The 18711-nt window shown below is 38.7% G+C and overlaps 1 protein-coding gene across 2 annotated transcripts in view; it reads left to right on the forward strand.

Annotated features, from left to right (window-relative positions):
• Window positions 1–409: 409 nt before the first annotated feature.
• Window positions 410–18711, forward strand: part of LOC116179964 — a 29493-nt gene continuing 11191 nt past the window's right edge. For both annotated transcript variants that reach the window (XM_031499786.1, XM_031499787.1), the window contains exon 1: window positions 410–501. The gene's annotated coding sequence lies outside the window, so the exon portion shown is untranslated. The remainder of the gene's footprint in view (window positions 502–18711) is intronic.

Here is an 18711-nt window from a genome sequence, read left to right on the forward strand (position 1 = left end):
CGAGTATTGAAAACGAGCAAAACTGGGGAAAAAGCGCCTGTAACAGATGCTCGCGCAAAACACAACGTATCTGATTATTATAAATTTGATTCATTGTAAAACCGAATAACCCGCACGTAACTATAAATTACGTATTCCAATCTGTTCGTGGGGTTCGCTGCGAAAAGGGTCCTTCATTCATAATTAGCGCTTAGTTACAATAATATCGTCGTTGTTCGGATATAAGTGAGCTTCGCAAGGACATAACGTATATGAGGAGATAAAAGGGATAATGATAAAAGGCAAAAAAGGGTTTAATGGTTTAATAAAAATGGTCCCTCGAAGCGCGTGCTTTATCATGATGTCGCCCGATTCGAGTAAATAAATGTGTCGCCTTTCTAACCGGAATTCGTTTTATTTTCAGATCCACCTGAAATTTCCGTCGAGAGGGCCGTCGTCCATTCGGGCGAAGGTTTCGAAGCGCAACTCGTCTGCATTGTTCATGGTGAAAGTCAACCCGAGGTGAGAATAGCTTTAATGTCGTCACGGACCGAAAAAAATCTCGAACATCGTTACGCCTTACAGGTTGATCACATCAAAATACTCTCTACTTGGATATAACTAACCTTTACGGAAGTATATGTTTTACAGTTCAGTAAACGGTTAATATTGGTATATTTGAAATGGCAGAATAATCGGCAAAGCAATTAACGTCTCCAATGTAAATCGAAATTAAGATTTCAAGGGTTAATTTAATTTTCGCCGGTTGTGCAAATTCTCGTAGGTTTAATCTACGCGTAATAATGTGTTTGTTCAGCTTAGGCGACGGTTTTTTCGTCACTCATAATCCGTCGAACGTAAATGTATTCAGTTAAATTAAAATAAAACACTTCACTTGCGAATTATTTCGTTTTTTCGAGCACGAATCGTTCTCGAGATCCGTGACGGCTTAAAACTTAAATTGAAGGTACAAAGACGCGCATGAAATCTGCATTAATTATAATGTATACGTAGTCTTATTTAAATTTTGTCGCGATACATTATAATAGAAGTCCAGCACCTCGTCAAAAATCGATACCCTGTATATTGCCGAGTTCAATTATAATTGAATGGCAACATATAATTGAATTTAATCACACTCGATAAATAAAGTAGGAACCGAATGGCTGTAATAAACAATCCATTACGTGTAATTAGCGCAAAAAGGCCACAAAACGCACGTGCGGCTTTCCATGTTATTTATTTGGATTATTAATGCAGATTGACTATTTAATCGGCGACTGTTTCATTGATCCAACCTTGTCTGTCTCGTGATTGCGAATACATGTCATTTTTCTCAGTTTCGTTTTGTTTGTTTTTACGTTTTGCTATCCGACTTCATGTAGGTTAAACACATTTCCAACCTAACACCGGAACAAAGCTTTTAATTTGTAAAGCACTTGTTGATTGCAAACGGGCGAGCAATTATAAATGTACTTTCAGCGTGTTGCACTTCAGAGTTTTTTAAATAATAAATTCTCTTGGCATTTTCGAGCCATGGTCGACCCTTTAAGCTATCGAAGATCTTTTAACAGGTGTTTAGTAGCCTTGAAATTGTCACCCAAAAGATTTTCTCTTAATGGACCTAGCTGTTCGATCTGTAGGGGACTTTTGAGGGTAGAATAACTGAAAAGGCTTCTAAGAACATTGAGACCCTTGAGATTTCTTTAGAAGATTGGAACTCTTGATACCGACACTTGAATCAGAGGTTTTCAACGTTCTTTACATTCTTGAGATCTTTGGAACTCTTGGATTTTTGACAACAATAAGACTCTTTAGCGATCGACTTTCGTATACCTTAAATTATTGAAGGTAACTGTTGAAACTCCCCAGACCTTTCTAATTTTTCCGAATACAAAAAACCTCGAAAAGCTCTTGGATATCCTTAAACAACTGAGGTTCTTTAAAATTCTCTATATGCTTACTGATCTGGAGATTCTTGAGACTCCTGACTCTGCAATTCGTTGGAACTGGAAATTCTTGTAACCATTAAAATTCCTGGACATTTAAAACTTTTGGAGTTTTAGGGACCTGTGGTAACGTCCTTTGAATCGTATAAAATTTTTTGGCGCTTGAGATCCTTTACAAGGTTGGGAAAGATACCCCCGAGCCCCTTGGGACTCCTGAAACCAACCTGCCGGTTGTCAAAATTTAGAGGTTCGAAAGTATTTTCCAGATGAATAGGGGTTTTATTGGAATTTGAACAAATAAATCGGTCAACTGCAGTGCAAGGAACTTGCATTTATAATATCTAGTTATTTTTTTTCTGTCGGGCATTGTTTCTTAATTGCTTTCGGAAATCGGTAGAGCCTAGCGTTGGGCAAAAAAATCGATTAATCGATTATAATCAAACGATAATCGATAATCGGGTTTGATTATTCTATTAAATTAATCGATTAATCGATTATTTGATTAATCGATTATTTGATTCATCGATTATTTGATTAATCGATTGTTTGATTAATCGATTATTTGATTAATCGGTTATTTGATTAATCGATTGTTTGATTAATCAATTATTAAGTAAATTTTAATTGATTATTATTAGGTGGATCATCAGTTTACGCAAAAAGGAGCACTAACAGCTCACAAGTATTATTTTATTTTATAGCGGATGTTAAAACGTCACTTTAAGCAGCTAAAATGAATTAAGATTGTATCATCAAAACTAAAGCACACCTCATCGGAGAGTAAGCTGCCTAATCATTTATTTTTATTTTTTTTGACCTTCATTTTCAAATGGGCATAGGGTTTCAGCCAAGGCTGTTCTACCAACCAACCCACTATGCATTTGCAAATATCCATGCCCGAACCCGGATTCGAACCAGGGACACTTTGTTGATTATTGATTAACCGATCTGCGTAGTAATGAACGATTTGATGAAAAGAGTAATGGAATTATTTTTTATTTTTATTATTAAATAATTAACGTATTAATGCATACAAACAGATATTTATCACTCCTTGTATGTGACAATCGACTTTTGATTAAACGATTAGGTGATTAATCGATTAAACGATTATTTGATTAATCGATTAATCAGTGTAATCGATTATTTTTCATAATCGATTATCGATTATTCAAACCCGTAATCGCCCAGCCCTAGTAGAGCCATAAAGTCTGGGGTTTGTGTTTTTTGCGGTGCCACATTGGTCAAGGTGAAGAAGTTCAAAGGTGGTTCGGTACTTAGCGACGAAGCCTTGCTCAAGCAGTCGTTGAACCCTAAACCTATCCCTCTCCTCAAGAATGTCAAAGTGAGAAGTAGATCAAGACCTCGTTCCGTCGTTCGCCCCGGAAATTTGGTGTGATATTTACCCTTTACGAATAATTACCTTGGACAGTTATGTACTTTCACTTTGAACTTTACTCAGCGATTACAAAACCCCTGGATTCATACGTATTGAATAATATTGTCATGAATAGCGTATGCTGAGCATCATGACTAAAACAAGCGATTGGGATATTCTAAGTGAACTTCAAATTCCATAAGGCTAAACTTGGGTGCCGTCAAAGTTCTCTAGTGCCCCTCCAGACGAAAAGCTTTGTCACCGTTCAAAGTTCAAAGGTTGTTCGCCGTTCAAAGTCCAAGGGTTGGCCCACATTCAAAGTTCAAAATTTGCTGGCCGCTGAAAGGCCAAAGGTTGGTCACCGTTCAAAGTTTAAAGGTTTATCACCGCTCAAGACCCCATTTTATGGGGTTATACTTCATTTTTAACGTAACCAGAGGTCAATGACCCCAGTTTTGTGGTATCATTTCATTTTCAAGACTATTAAAGTTCAATGACTTTATTTATTGCGAGGCCGTCAATTGTTTGTCGTGTCATATTACATTTTTGAGGTCAATGTCTCCTTGTTTATGGTGTTTTTCAACTCCTTGTAAAATCTCATAAGGCGATTTTCTAGTGTCAATTTCATTTTGAAGGTAACTTTAAAAAACTAAGGTCTAAGGGCTAACAACCCCACGACATTAAAAATCAAACATTTGTCGTAGGGACGCCGGAGGGAGAGTGTGATGTCATTAACCTCAAGTTTGAACTTGTGGGGAGAGGGAGTAGTGATTATAACTACCCTCGAGTTCAGGCATATCGAATATTGTCAATGATGTGATGGATAGCAGTCGTGGACCAACTCAAGCGATGGTCATATAGGGATAATAACGATATCCTAACTCTACTCCACGTAAAATTCCATGAGGTGAAATTCAGGTACCGTAAAGTAGTGCCACTCTCTTCCTGAGGACGACTTTCAATACATGTGGTGATCTTCGAAGTTAAGTTCGTGTAAGGTTCAAGGGTTGATCGCGGTTTAAAGTCCAAAGTTTGTTCGTCGTTCAAAATCCAAGGTTCAAAAGTTTCTTGACGTTTAAAGTTCAAAGGTTGGTCGCCGTTCAAATTTCAAAGTCAAGACAAAAAATGTTGGCACAGAATTGGGTGAGAGATAGTGGATATTGGAATCTCGCCGACGTTAGAATTTATTTACGTCAAACTTAACCGAAACTCGCGTCTTTCTGGGGTCTGGGGGATATGAAATAACCCGCAGTATACGTAGACTTTATTACGATGAGTACACAAATGATTTCATGATGGTTGTAGAGGCAAGTTTTCCTTTGATGAGGGGTATCCCATCCCCCCCCCCCCCCCAATACCCCGGTTTCGTGCTGTTGCCGAAAACGGGTATTCCTGCCTATAGTACTCACCCTATGCATTTCGGTACTGGGTGATTCAACGTGGCACTAAAGGTAAGTTGGGTGTGGAAAGGAAGAGACTCCTCAAGGGGTAGAGTTTTGCGAGGAAACTTTGCACCGGGGGGTATTCCATACCCCCCAGTACACGTACACTTCATTCCTCTACGTACACAAATAATTTCATGATGATTGTAGCGAAAGGCTCCTCAAGTTTTCCATCACTGGGGAGTATTCCATACCCCCCAGACCCCCCGGTTTCGTGTTTCTACCCAAAACGAATATTACCACCCTATGGTACTCATCCCTATGCATTTCGGTACGGGGTTTAGCACTACAGACAACTTGGGTGTTACCTTTTCGCACCCCTTTCTCATTTTCTTCGCCCTGCCTTTTCCAAGCTTTTCTCACGTTGCATTGTATTTTATTCCCTCTTCCCTCTTTCCACTTTTTTCAAGTTTCCACCTTCACGCATAGATCGCGCCCCCTTCTTATCTTAATCTCTTATCCTTTTATGCTTTGCTCGGGTAATATTTGCGCCTTCTTTCTTACAAGCTTTCAAAAAGAAATTTTTAAGAACCTTTAAGGTGTAAACAGAACAGGGTTCTGCCTTCGGGTAGCTCCAGCCGGCTGGCCAGAGATCGAAATTCGTATTGATTGAAATTGTTTAATTAATAAAATAAAATAAACACACAACAAGGTGGGAGATGTAGAAGGGATTGCAAATAAAGGATGGGGACGACAACAGGCGACATCTAACGAGGGGATTTTACAAAACATAGTACAGGATGTTTCACAAATAAAATTCCAGCGTTATCAATTTGATGTTTTCTTACAAAGGGACCTAAGTGCTTTCAAAAGCATTTAAAAACCTTGCTCATGAAGGTGATCTTCCAAAGTGCGGCACTTAGGGTCTCTGGTTCGAATCCGTGTTCGGGCAGGAATATTTGTAAATGTATAGTGGGTAGAGTTGGTACACGACTGAAACCCCGCCCACTTCAAAAAGAAAGACCAAAAATAAATTAAACCTTTAAGGGCCGGTATTATAAAAGTACAGTTCAAGCGGAGATTAATCAAACGGCGATTGAACGTCAAACCAAGATTGAGAGCGGTTGCGTATAGGCGCTTCCTTTCGACTCTTGCTAATCATGATTTGGAGATCGTGATTCGGATGGATCACGTTTTACGAAGAACGCGTGCATTTAAATAAGTATGGTTAAGTTTACGAAGGTAACATTGCATGTCGGATTAGGGTATATGTTTTTTTGTTTGGATTATGAAAATACTTTAAATAAATACAAGTTGAAGTAACTTTGCACGATTATGGCTGCCTCTTCAGTGTACGAAAATTGACTATCCTTATTTGAGCCACAAAATATCCTTGCATTTATAGGTTAGGAATTCGTGATCATCAAACTTTTATGTTCAGTTTGTTCACGATTTTAGCATATGATTATAAGATCACACTTTCGAAAGAAATGATTTGACAATCCATAACGCGTTTGGATAACCGAAAGAAGCGCCTAATAAACACCTTGGGAAGAGCGTTTGGTTAATCTCCGTTTGAGCTTACGATCCCTAGGATGGTAACACTGCGGGCGAACCGAGGGCCAATCAGAGCGCAGAATTTTCAGTGGCCGATGCGTCAGCTGACAGTGACAGCTGATGACGTTTACGTTCTTCGCACCCATCGCGCCCGCGCCGTTCGTTCGCTTTTGTGCCATTTGCCCCTGCCACTGTAACTGTGCTGATCTGTTCATCCCCTTGCTAAATCGTTTTACATAGCGCTGTTTTGCCTGCCACTGTGCCAAGACAAGTCATATTTACATATAATTGAAAATAAACGGGCGGACGCCTCTACTACCAAGAACAAGGTAAAGCATCAGGATGTCATCAGTTGTGAGTTTTTTGTTTGCATCTATATCCCTAATCATTCTGTGTTTATACACCCTCGCATGGAAGAAAATTGCAGAGAAGTATAACGCTGCATTGACTGAGCCACATTTGAGTAACTGAAGACAAAATATGATCTAGCACCTTACTGGTAATGAAGCTAGAGCTGGTGACGACAGCCTCACCATTGATGGGCTATTATTAATTAATTAACACACCCAGTTGCGTAAATTCGCAAAAATAATAGAATTTCCATAGAAAAGCACAAACCTACTTGTTTGTTTGGGGGACAAATTTAGTGCTCGAATCCTGTTTTATGGGGATCTAACAGTATCCTTGGATAACCGAAATCTCTGCCAAAATTCCTCTTCATATCACTTGCCGAAATGATCAACACCTTCTCTAAAATTTCTGCTCTTCTTCTAATGAACTCATCCTCTGATGATGAGTCATCGTCGCTTACTGCCCACAGTAACCGATCTCTTGCACGTCCAATTTCAATTATTTCCATTTCGTTATAAATATTAAATGACAAAACAAAATAAACTGGTTACAGTTCTTTACACGTGCGCGCGCCTAATCTCCGTTTGGACGCCAAAATCCGAGAAAATTGGCGGGTTGACTTCAATCGGAGATTGAGCTCTGGTTACGACTTAAACGGCGTTTTTAATACGCGCAATCGCACTCAAACTACGATTGAACGCCAATCTCCGTTCAAGCGGGCTTTATAATACCGGCCCTAAGAGTCTCAGTGGAAATCCGAGCCTTACAGAGCCTTTAAAGTCCTTTATAAAGCTTTATAATTTTTGAAGGTCTGCACTGCAACATGCGGATTTTTGTCCCAAGGTCTTATTTATGTAAAACGCAAACTTTTTAATCAAAACAAAGAACAAGCAAAAACAACACCCTGCAACCTTTAAAAACAAGGCGCTGCTGATTTGATTGTCCATTAATTAAATGAACAGTTTTCGATCTATGGTAAAACTGATTTGTTAATACCGGTACGGTTTATTAATATTTATTAATAAAACATCTATTTTGTGAGTGCGACGGAAAGGTACAATTTTTTGAAACAACGATGGATAGTCTGAAGTAACACCAGTCGACGCCCTTTCAAAATACGCGCAATTGATACCAGTTACCGGAACTCAACTACCGCGCTTGGCTACATTCCTAATTAAAATAATTTGACCAATCAATCGAAACTATGAGTTTTGGAAGATCGCTTGGCCACGCCCACAAATTGACCCCATTCCCATCAGTTTAATTGCATCTAATTAAAAAAAAACAACTGAGTTAATTTAATTGAATCAAAGCGCCAATCAAACCGCGAATTACATTAATTTCGCGAATACAATCAAAGATGGCCGAAAAAGTGACCGCCTTCTGCTCTCGAACAGGGATGAAAGTATCTCCGTGAAGTAGATGTGATTACGGGGAAAAGAGTTGAAGTGTCAAGGATATGTACAGGAAGCGTAAGAAGGCTTGAAGGAATGGGGAAAATAACGATTAGGGGAAGTATAAGAAGGCGAGAAGGGAATGTGGAGATGGTGAAGAAACCGAAAATAATGTTTACGGGCGATTCGTGCAGGACACGTGAGAAAGATTGGATTTATGGTGACCTGTCAAGCTACGGGGGGTGGGGGTGGGGGGGGGGGAGATTACCAGGAAAGCCTGGAAAGGCTATAAAAGGTACATCAGTGGTAGACGCATGTTTGACTATCGTTTCGAAAAGGTTACCATGAGAGTGGTATAGGAAAAAGACGTTTTGATGGGGACACTGCTGGATAAAAAAATGGCAATAGAACCACCCTGTATACTGAGGGGATTCTACGCTTTCTCCAATAAAACGTTTAGCCATCAGAACCCATAATAGCTTTTGGGAAGGCCAAATCCCCCTATAATATGAAGTACGCTAGGGTGTGTAAACGAATACATACATTTCGCTTCGAAAGCTTGACGAAGGATCAGCCTCTCCCATCTAATTTTTACTTATGCACTCGCCGAGTTAAAAACCCGAAACGGAACCAACGAAAACGAATCTTCGGTTATGCTTTTTTAATATGTAGAGGTATGGTAGAAAGTACGTCTCTCATTAACCGGTATTACACTCGTTTCTTATCTTAACGAGCTTCATTTGCTCGTATATTACTTCCGTTTTTTTTATTACAGAGCGGTACACGTATAAAATTCTCTAGACTGGAAAAGCACACAGAGATGACTTGATGTACGCGTGAAAAAGTGGTGAGAAGGTGGTGGTAATCTTAGAATAGCTCGGGAACGGGAGTAATTAATGACGATGGGATTTCATTATTTAAAAGATGCGGGCGGCATCTAACGTAGGTATCTTATAACACTTACCACACAGGTTTACAAATAAACTGTCTACGTTACAGACTTTTTTTACCAGCAGAAACCCTAGAGAGGGGGTTGAACAAAATTAATCTTCTATGCGCTTGATGAGGACTATGGTTTTGTCTGAGAGTATTTAACAAATTTATTAAGTACCTCTGTGAGTAATCGAATAGTCTCTACTCCAACTAAAATTACTTTATCGCCGTTACTCTCGAGATCACTTCTGTGCTAGACTGTCAGCAAAAATACTTAATTTCCTCCGAAATCAGATCTCTCCCCCATCACTATTTCAATGGGTGAGCGCTGGGGGCATTCGGTTCTTGAAAAATACATTTTTATATTAAGGGAGTTTATCAGATTACGGAGACCGGTACCTACCTTCTTGTGCCGCTTCAAGAAGACAAAAATGGGGAGTTTCCGTAAAATATGACATCTCTACCTAACCCCTATTTTCCCTTTCATTTCTCATACACCCTTCCTCATAAATAACAGCCTTATTTCCATCTTTGTTCTTAAACAAACGCTGACGTGCTACACCCCGCAACCCCGTTCTGACGCTGGAGCATAGTAAAAGGCCAAAATTATTTAGAAGGTTCTTTCGGGCTCTTCGAGGCAAAAGACGACCTTCAAAAATTATAAAGCTTATAAAGGACCTTAAAGACTCTGTAAGGCTCGGATTTCTTCTAAGGGTTTAATTTATTTTTGGTCTTTCTTTTTTAAGTGGGCGGGGTTTAAGTCGTGTACCAACCCTACCCACTATGCATTTACAAATATTCTTGCTCGAAGATGGATTCGAACCAGAGACCCTAAGTGGGCACTTAGGGTCTCTGTTTCGAATCCGTGTTCGGGTAGACGGCTGAAACCCCACCCACCTAAAAAAGAAAGACCAAAAATAAATTGAGTCCTAGTAAAAATCCAAGCCTTTCAGAGCCTTTAAAGTCCTTTATAAGCTTTATAATTTTTGAAGAACGTCTTTTGCCTCGAAGAGTCCGAAAGAACCTTCTAAATAATTTTTGCCCTTTACTATGCCTGTAATGTTTAAGAACCTCGAAACTCGAGGGCCTCTCCACCTTTCAACAGGTTCAAGGATCTCAAGGTTTTAAAAAGCCTTGAAAAGTCCTACAAAAATCCACAGTAAGCACTAACTCCCTTAACGATCTCGAAGGTTCTGAGACTTTCAAGAGCCAGTATCGCAAGTTCGTCAAAAGCCTCCAAGGCTCGACTAAGGGTCTGGATTTCAAGAGTCTCAGGGGTTTCATAATTTTGAAGTTTTATTTTCATAATGTGACGTTTTTTGTTACATCGTTTCTACAACGCTAACAGTAACAAATTTTGTGTTTCTTCTGAGTACTAATTTGTTTTTAAATGTGCCATAGGCATCCTTAGTTTGAAAAAGACAAACAAGGCGTTCGCGTTGATCTAGAAACAATTATCCCCGAAGTTTGCTCATACTTAGAACAATTAAAAATTAACCACCACCCTCTCCACCAAACTGAATAGTTTCGAAACTTGACGAAGTTTAACAGGTACAGCGCGCAATTAGATTTATATAAATCTATCAGCTTTAACCTTTGAAGAGGTATTGATCGCGATAGAGGTCGGGGGTGGAATTTGAATATCACTCTCACGTGTGTTTAACAAAATTGTAAAGTCCTCCATTGTCGTAGCGCGCCACTCGCGATAACAATTTAATCTCGGGCACTAACTGAAATTTAATTTAAGACATTTTCACGTGACCTCTCGCAATATTCGCCGAGACTCTCACGAAGGAGCAATTGAAAGAATATCTTGCTTTGTTTCCAGGCCACTTGACTATAAACGTCCCGTGTCTTCGCTCCAATACTCGACTCGCTAACGAGAACGATGCCCAATTTACTTTATTATTGCGGATGCGATATTGTCTCCTTTTACTTTTTTCTCTTAATATCGGAATGCTCCAAAGTGTGCAACCTACCCCTAGGACGGGGGATGGGGCTGTACGAATTATACCTTGCGCTCTGCCACTGACACAGATCGTTTATCTTATTCAGATTTCTTGTCTAGGTTACCTCAATACGAAATTTATCGTTGACATCCGGGAAAAATGGCAAAAGTGAAAACGCCCCAGCGTCAGGACGGGGTTGCGGCGTGTAGCACGTCTTGTTTTTGCATAGAAGGCGACCCGCGTTTGTTTAAGAACAAAGATGGAAATAAGGGTGTTATTTATGAGGAAGGGTATATGAGAAATGAAAGGGAAAATAGGGTTTAGGTAGAGATGTCATATTTTACGGGAACCCCCCATTGTTGGCTTCTTGAAGCGGCACAAGAAGGTTTTGCTTTTTATACGAGGTCGATTCGCAAGTGGCCGCCCTGACGTTTAAAGTTCCTACTTCACATTTTCCTAATCTCCGAAATTTGAATTGTAGGTACCGGTTCTCCGTAATCTGATAAACTCCCTTAATATAAAAATGTATTTTTCAAGAACCGAATGCCCCCAGCGCTCACCCTTTGAAATAGTGATGGGGGGGAGATCTGATTTCGGAGGAAATTAGGTATTTTTGCTGACAGTCAAGCATAGAAGTGATCTTGAGAGTAACGGAGACACTATTCGATTACTCAAAGAGGTACTTAATAAAATTTGTTAAATACTCTCAGATAAAACCATAGTCCTCAAGCGCATATAAGATTGATTTTGTCCAACCCTCTCTCTAGGGTTTCTGCTAGTAGAAAACTCTGTAACATAAACATTTTATTTGTAAACCCGTGTGGTAAGTGTTATAAGATACCTACGTTAGATGCCGCCCGCACCCTTTAAATAATGAAATCCCATCAATATTTAATTACTCCCGTTCCCGAGTTATTCTAAGATTACCACCACCTTCTTACCACTATTTCACGCGTACATCAAGTCATCTCAGTGTGCTTTTCCCGTGTAGAGAATTTTGTACATGTATCGCTCCGTAATGAAAAGAACGGAATTAATATACGAGAAAATGAAGCGCGTTAAGATAAGAGACGAGTGTAATACCAGTTAATGGGAGACGTACTTTCTACCATACTTCTACATATATAAAAAAGCATAACCGAAGATTCGTTCTCGTTAGTTCCGTTTCGGGTTTTTAACTCGGCGAGTACATAAGTAAAAATTATGTGGGAGAGGCTGATTCTTCGCCAAGCTTTCGAAGCAAAATATATGTATTCGTTTACACCCCCCCCCCGCCGCTGCGTTCTTTGGCGTATTTCATATTAGAGGGGGATCTGGCTTTCCCAAAAGCTATTATGGATTCTGATGGCTAACGTTTTATTGGAGAAAGCGTAGTACCGAGGGGGTCTAGGGTGTATGGAATACCCCTCAGTATATACGGTGGTTCTATTGCCATTTTTTTTACCCAGCGGTGTCCCCATCAAATTGTCTTTTTCCTCTACCACTCTCATGGCAACCTTTGCGAAATAATAATCAAACCTGCGTCTACCACTGATGTACCTTTTATAGTCTTTTCAAGCTTTCCTGGTAATCTCCCCCCCCCCCCCACCCCCCCATAGCTTGACAGGTCACCATAAATTCAATCTTTCTGACATGTCCTGCACGAATCGTCCGTAAACATTATTTTCGATTTCTTCACCATTTCCGCATTCCCTTCTCGCCTCTTATACTCTCCTAATCGTCGCTTCCTGTACATATCCTTCACCCTTCAGCTCTTTTCCCCGTAATCACATCTACTTCACGGATAGTTTCATCCCTGTTCGAGAGTAGAAGGCGGTCACTTTTTCGGCCATCTTTGATTTTATTCGCGAAATTAATTTAATTCGCGGTTTGATTGGCGCTTTGATTTACGGATTTTATTAAACTAATTCAATTGTTTTTTTCTAATTAGATTGATTCATTCTGGCACGCGATGTAATTAAAATGCTGGGAATGGGGTCAATTTGTGGGCGTGGCCAGGCGATCTTCCAAAACTCATAGTTTTGGTTGGTTGGTTAAATTATTTTAATTATGAACATAGTCAAGCGCGGTAGTTGGCATGAGTTGCGGTAAATGGTATCAATTGCGCGTATTTTGGAAGGGCGTCGACTGATGTTACTTCAGACTATCCATCCTTGTTTCAAATTAGATCTTTGTCTTAAAAATTGGGAACTCCCCCACACTTGCACACTATTTCTGTCTTACTCATAAAAATTGTACCCCTTTCCGTCGTACTCACAAAATAGATATCAAGTTAAATTAATCAATATTAATAAACCGTACCAATATTAACAAGTCAGTTTTACCATAGATCGAAAACTTTTCATTTAATTAATGGACAATCAAATAAACAGCGCCTTGTTTTTAAAGATTGCAACGTGTTTTTTTTGCTTCTCTTTGTTTTATTTTAAAAGTTTAGGTGTTGCATAAGACTTTGGGACAAAAATCCGCATGTTGCAGTACGGTACATCAAATTAAGCACTAGGATTATCTAATTTAAAGGATTAAAAGGCGATAAAGAACTGATTCATATTTTTATTTATCTGCGTTTGATGCGAGTTATCAGTGTAAGGGGCTGATGGTTTGAATTTTCCCGTTTAGAATTATTTGTCGCATTGTTTGCGAAAATCAATTTAATTATTTGGCCAGCATGAATATTTTGGAGTTCAGCTAGGAATCGGATTTTTCATCCCTTTTGATCTGAGCTAGCCTGGGACGAAAAGACGATGAAAGCTGAATTCATCAACAGAACCACGAACCCGGTGTGATTCCCCACAATTGGCTTTATTATTATAATTTTGAAACAAATATTCTTGAGATGCAAACTATCTGGAAGTAAAATACGAATGCCGCTTCTTGCAGTCCAAGCATACTACACATATTGTTTAAATTTTCGCAAAATAAAAGTTCTGATCTAATATGAGATGCAAGCTAAAATTTACACGTGACATAAATGTTTGTGTTACATAACGTGTGGTTCGAATGCATTATCTAAGTTTAGCAATAATAATTACCTATTCGGACGAATGAGATCGCTCACATTACACCAAAGTGTTTATGCAAACAATAGAATAATAGATGAGAGAGGTGGATATTCTATGACGTTATAACGCCAATCAAATTAAAAACCGCGAATAAAGTCGCCAATTTTATTTAATTGGCCCAAATTAATTAGAAATAATTAAATTAAAGTCTGTGACTCAAAGCGCGAAACCGGTAATTAAACCGCGAATTAAATCCAAGATGGCCGACACAGTGCCCCCCTTCTACTTTCAAGTTTTCTTCACGTTGCCTTTAAACACTTCGCGCTTTCACTACACATGTTTCCAATGTTTCTCGCACTTTCTACATCTTCTTCGTAAGGTTCTTCAAGCTTCCCCCAACTACTTTTTGCTTATATCTCGTTCGCGTCTATTTCATTCACGCCCTTTCGCTTTCTTACACCTTCTTAACCGTGCTCCACTTTTCAAACACTTCATGCTTCTTGCGCGTCCTTCACACGTCATGCGGCCACCTTCACGATTACTTAACCCCCGCTCTCCCTCCTCCTTCTCCGTCTACTTCCCGCTCTGTTCAAAATTTTTTACTTGTTCAGTATTTCCTCTTTCATCCCCTCGTTCCTGAGTCATTCATTCTACACCACCCGCAAGCCTTTCTCTCGCTCTTTTACACCTTCCGAATCCCATAATAACTTAGTTACATTTACAATGGTCGGATAACCCGCTTGCATTAAATAAAATCGGACCTCTACGGCACTGGCAAAATTTCTACTGTAACAATTCATTTTTTTACCCAGGCTAGCTCAGTACTTTAATATTGGCAAAACCTGGTGCTCTGGAACTAAACTCTTTTTTACACATGATAAGTTCTTAGTACATTTTCCCGAATGTTAAATAAAATTTTTATCCAATCAAAGGCATGGTATCAAAGAAATTGAATGCAAATTATCAATTAATGAAAATCTTTTGTTTGGTTCCAACTCTTAACTATAAATAAAATACAAATCTGCTTCATGTAGTAGATTTTTGTAGGTCGGTTCCTCTAGGAATATTAAAATTACATTCCTCAATCATGCAAATTCTTAAAAATAATATAATACTATATACAAATGAAAGATTTAATGTAACTTACGGTTATTGATGTGTATGGGATTTCCTTCAGGTTACGAATGGTCTTATCTTTCCTTGGTACAAGTAATCTTATTGCACCGCCCAGGAAAGGTCAGCTTCTTGTAGAATGCATACAAGAGAACCGCCTTTAAATTATTTAAAGGGCACCTCTAAAAAGCGTTATGAGGGCCCAGAACAAGAGAGAGATAATAAAAACAAAAATAAATAAAAATAAAATAATGATAGAGATCTTGTTTATGCACAGGAACAAAAAATCAATTTCCCAATTTTGATATTAATTTTTCACAATTATTTACCAATGCCTTATAGAATGACGTCTCGTTGGTTATTCGCCCGCTGGAAAAACCGAAAACGGAACCGTTTTTTATGTAGACCACCATACACGACGGTTTTTAACTTGGCAACATTGTCAAGCTCGCGCGTTATCTACTAAAACAGACTGCATTTTATTCAAAACGCGGGCGTTTCTCGCTCTTATCTCTAGAAATAGTTTCGTTCACATTTGCTATGAAGCGGTATATGTTTAAATTTCCCTAGGTTGAATCAAATACAGATTCAAGAACAATACTTTGCAAAATTACAAAGCGGCCACCCGTTACAATCCCCCTTCTCCATTAATTAGAGTTCCACATTTCCTTCGGCGTTTTTTACATCCTTCGTTTTGGCAACGCATCTTCCTGGAAGGTTCTTAAGGTGTCCTCTTCCAGCGATCTTATTAAACCTCAATTCTTCTTTTTTCGCCCTTCCCTTACACCTTGCAAGCACTCCCCGCTATTATTGCTTCAGACTATTGAAACTACTGGGACTTTTGAACGTGACAGCGCCCCCTTTAAAATCTTGTGCGAGTCCGTGTTTGAAGACGTTTAAATGTGAAAAGGAAACGCTAAAGTAAAAAGAGTCGCGCAAACGTTTAGAGCTCACATAAGAGATAAGTGATACAAATGACAAGTCCAAATCAATGTCGCACGTCCGATTACCTTTAAAGTATCAATTTAAGTGTGTCAGATTTTGTTTTATGAAGCGACTAACACTGATTTTCCATCTACCCTCCCGAGCTGCCTCCTCCCAGGGCCGCAACCACTCCCTTGTAATGTTACTCTCTAAGCACCTCTCGCGTTTATGCCGGACATTCGAAGGCACAGAAAAAGCGTCGTGTATATAACGTTGAGTGATACAGATGGAGACCACTTTAATTGTTTTTCATCTAATTTTTCCTTTCTCTCCGCTCTGGCTTTTTCGGCGTATGCGTGGCGAGCGTGTGGACCATTATCACGTACTTTTAGCTTTCGCTTAACCTAATTGTTTCTAAATTGATTATATCGAGGCCCTTTTATAATACGAACGTTTGTGCGGTATTTCGTAATGAAACTCGAGCACTTTTTTGTGTAATTGTCTCTTCTTTTATTCATAAGGGTGGAGTGAGGCTATTTGTGTTAAATCGCCGTGAACGACGTTATTTACACAAACCCTTTTTCGAAACAAGATTTTGATGGCCCTAGTAGGTGAACGACTGTTGTTTTTTTTTGCAAATCGGTTTAATTAACTTGTTGCCCTTCATTGTTGATGCTGTACCAATATTTTCCCAAAGGGTTGGGATCTATTAAAAGATCCTGCCGTTGAGGGGGGAGAGGGTCAACGAGTTTCATTCTTCCAACACCCCTGAAGGAAACCGGAGGCGGAGTGCTCAGGGTTCCCTGGCCCTCTTTAGGCAGAGAACGGGAACGTAAGGATTTGTAAAGTTAACGTTTACGTTTACGTTTACGCTTACGTTTACGTTTACGTCTACGTTTACGTTTACGTTTACGTTTACGTTTACGTTTACGTTTGTGTTTACGTTTACGTTCACTTTGCTCACGTTCACGTTCACGTTTACGCTTACGCTTAAGCTTACGCTTCTTTTCTGCTTGACGAAACTGGTAACTTCATACCCATATACAAAACATAAGCATTTGCAATGCCCCGGCCAAAGTCCATTCCCCTTAATCTAAATTTAAAACTACAGCAGATTTTACCGTCGTTCACAAAACTTATTTACCTATACTATATACAGAGGGCTACAACATTTTATTAGTTTACTATGGTGTTTAGGTAGAGAGATTAAATTAGTATACCACTCTTGAATAAAATAATAATAATAATAATCCAGCGAACCTCAAACAAATAGTAACTTATACGTATTTGAACAAATACACTGTTACAAATGCATATATGGTGTTTAGGTAGAGAGATTGAATTAGTATACCACTCTTGAGTAAAATAATATTAATAATAATCCAGCGAACCTCAAACAAATAATGCAGTGGTACTCAAACAAATAGTAACTTATACGTATTTGAGAAAATAAACTGTTAACTGCAGCTTATGGTGTTTAGGTAGAGAGATTAAATTAGTGTACCACTATTAGGTAAAATAATAATAATAATAATAATAATCTAGCGAACCTCAAACAAGTATGCAGTGATACTCAAACAAATAGTAACTTATACGTATTTGAGAAAATAAACTGTTGACTGCAGCCTATGGTGTTTAGGTAGAGAGATTCAATTAGTGTACCACTCTTGAGTAAAATAATAATAATAGTAATCCAGCGAACCTCAAATAAATAATGCAGTGATACTCAAACAAATAATAACTTCTACGTATTTGAAAAAATAAACTGTTACAAATGCATATGGTGTTTAGTTAGAGAGATTAAATTAGTGTACCACTCTTGAGTCAAACAATAATAATAATAATAATCCAGCCTACCTCAAACAAATAATGCAGTGATACTCAAACAAATAATAACTTATACGTATTTGAGAAAATAAACTGTTGACTGCAGCCTATGGTGTTTAGGTAAAGAGATTAAATTAGTATACCACTTTTGAGTAAAATAATAATAATAATAATCCAGCAAAAATGTAACAGATTCCTGCGATCCCCGTATGGCTTACTAAATTTTCATTGCAGTAATGCAAACATTTTCCAGCTGATAAAAATGTTTTGCCGAATTTAAACAAAATGTGGATTTCTGTTGTTTTGGTATTTAAATAAATAAATTAGTTTAACTTTACAATAGGTGTCTCCAATGCACCTAGAAATAAATCAAGTATTTAATACAAGTGCAGTGGCTCCTTTTGTATGTGAGGAGATGTTGTCCTATATAAACTCGAATTGCAGTATTAGAGAGGAATGCAGCGGCGCGTTTGACAAAGTTTGATCTCGAAGCACGTTTTTAAAACCGACGAAGTAATAACTCGACTTTTGTCCATAAAAGCAATTTTTCCAAGTGGAAATAATGTTAATAATGCGGTAGCACATACCCACAGCTTAATACATACATCTCCTTGCATGAATGCTCCTGTCAACCACAAACGGTACATTTCCATATAAATTATCAGTTTGGCTCTGCGAAATAAACTTTTATTGCAAAAAAAGAATACTCGACTTTTACAAAGAACCGGCCCAAAAAAAACCAGACGAAAACTTTCGGGATGCGGAACTTTTTTCAGTCGGTCGGCGTTACGTAAATTTAAGTCACTAATGATCTTAAGGCTCTAGCGAGGGACGTTTCGCTCTCGATTTTCTCATTTCGCGATGAAATAAAGTGCCGACTGAAAAAAGTATTTCGCACTTACCAGCTTTCTCGCCGCTTTAAATCCGCGCGAATGTATGGGAAAAGTTGGGCACGAGTAGAGAGTTTATATCA

Source organism: Photinus pyralis, unplaced genomic scaffold, assembly GCF_008802855.1.
Source record: "Photinus pyralis isolate 1611_PpyrPB1 unplaced genomic scaffold, Ppyr1.3 Ppyr1.4_LG9, whole genome shotgun sequence".
In the NCBI taxonomy this organism is placed as follows: domain Eukaryota; kingdom Metazoa; phylum Arthropoda; class Insecta; order Coleoptera; family Lampyridae; genus Photinus; species Photinus pyralis.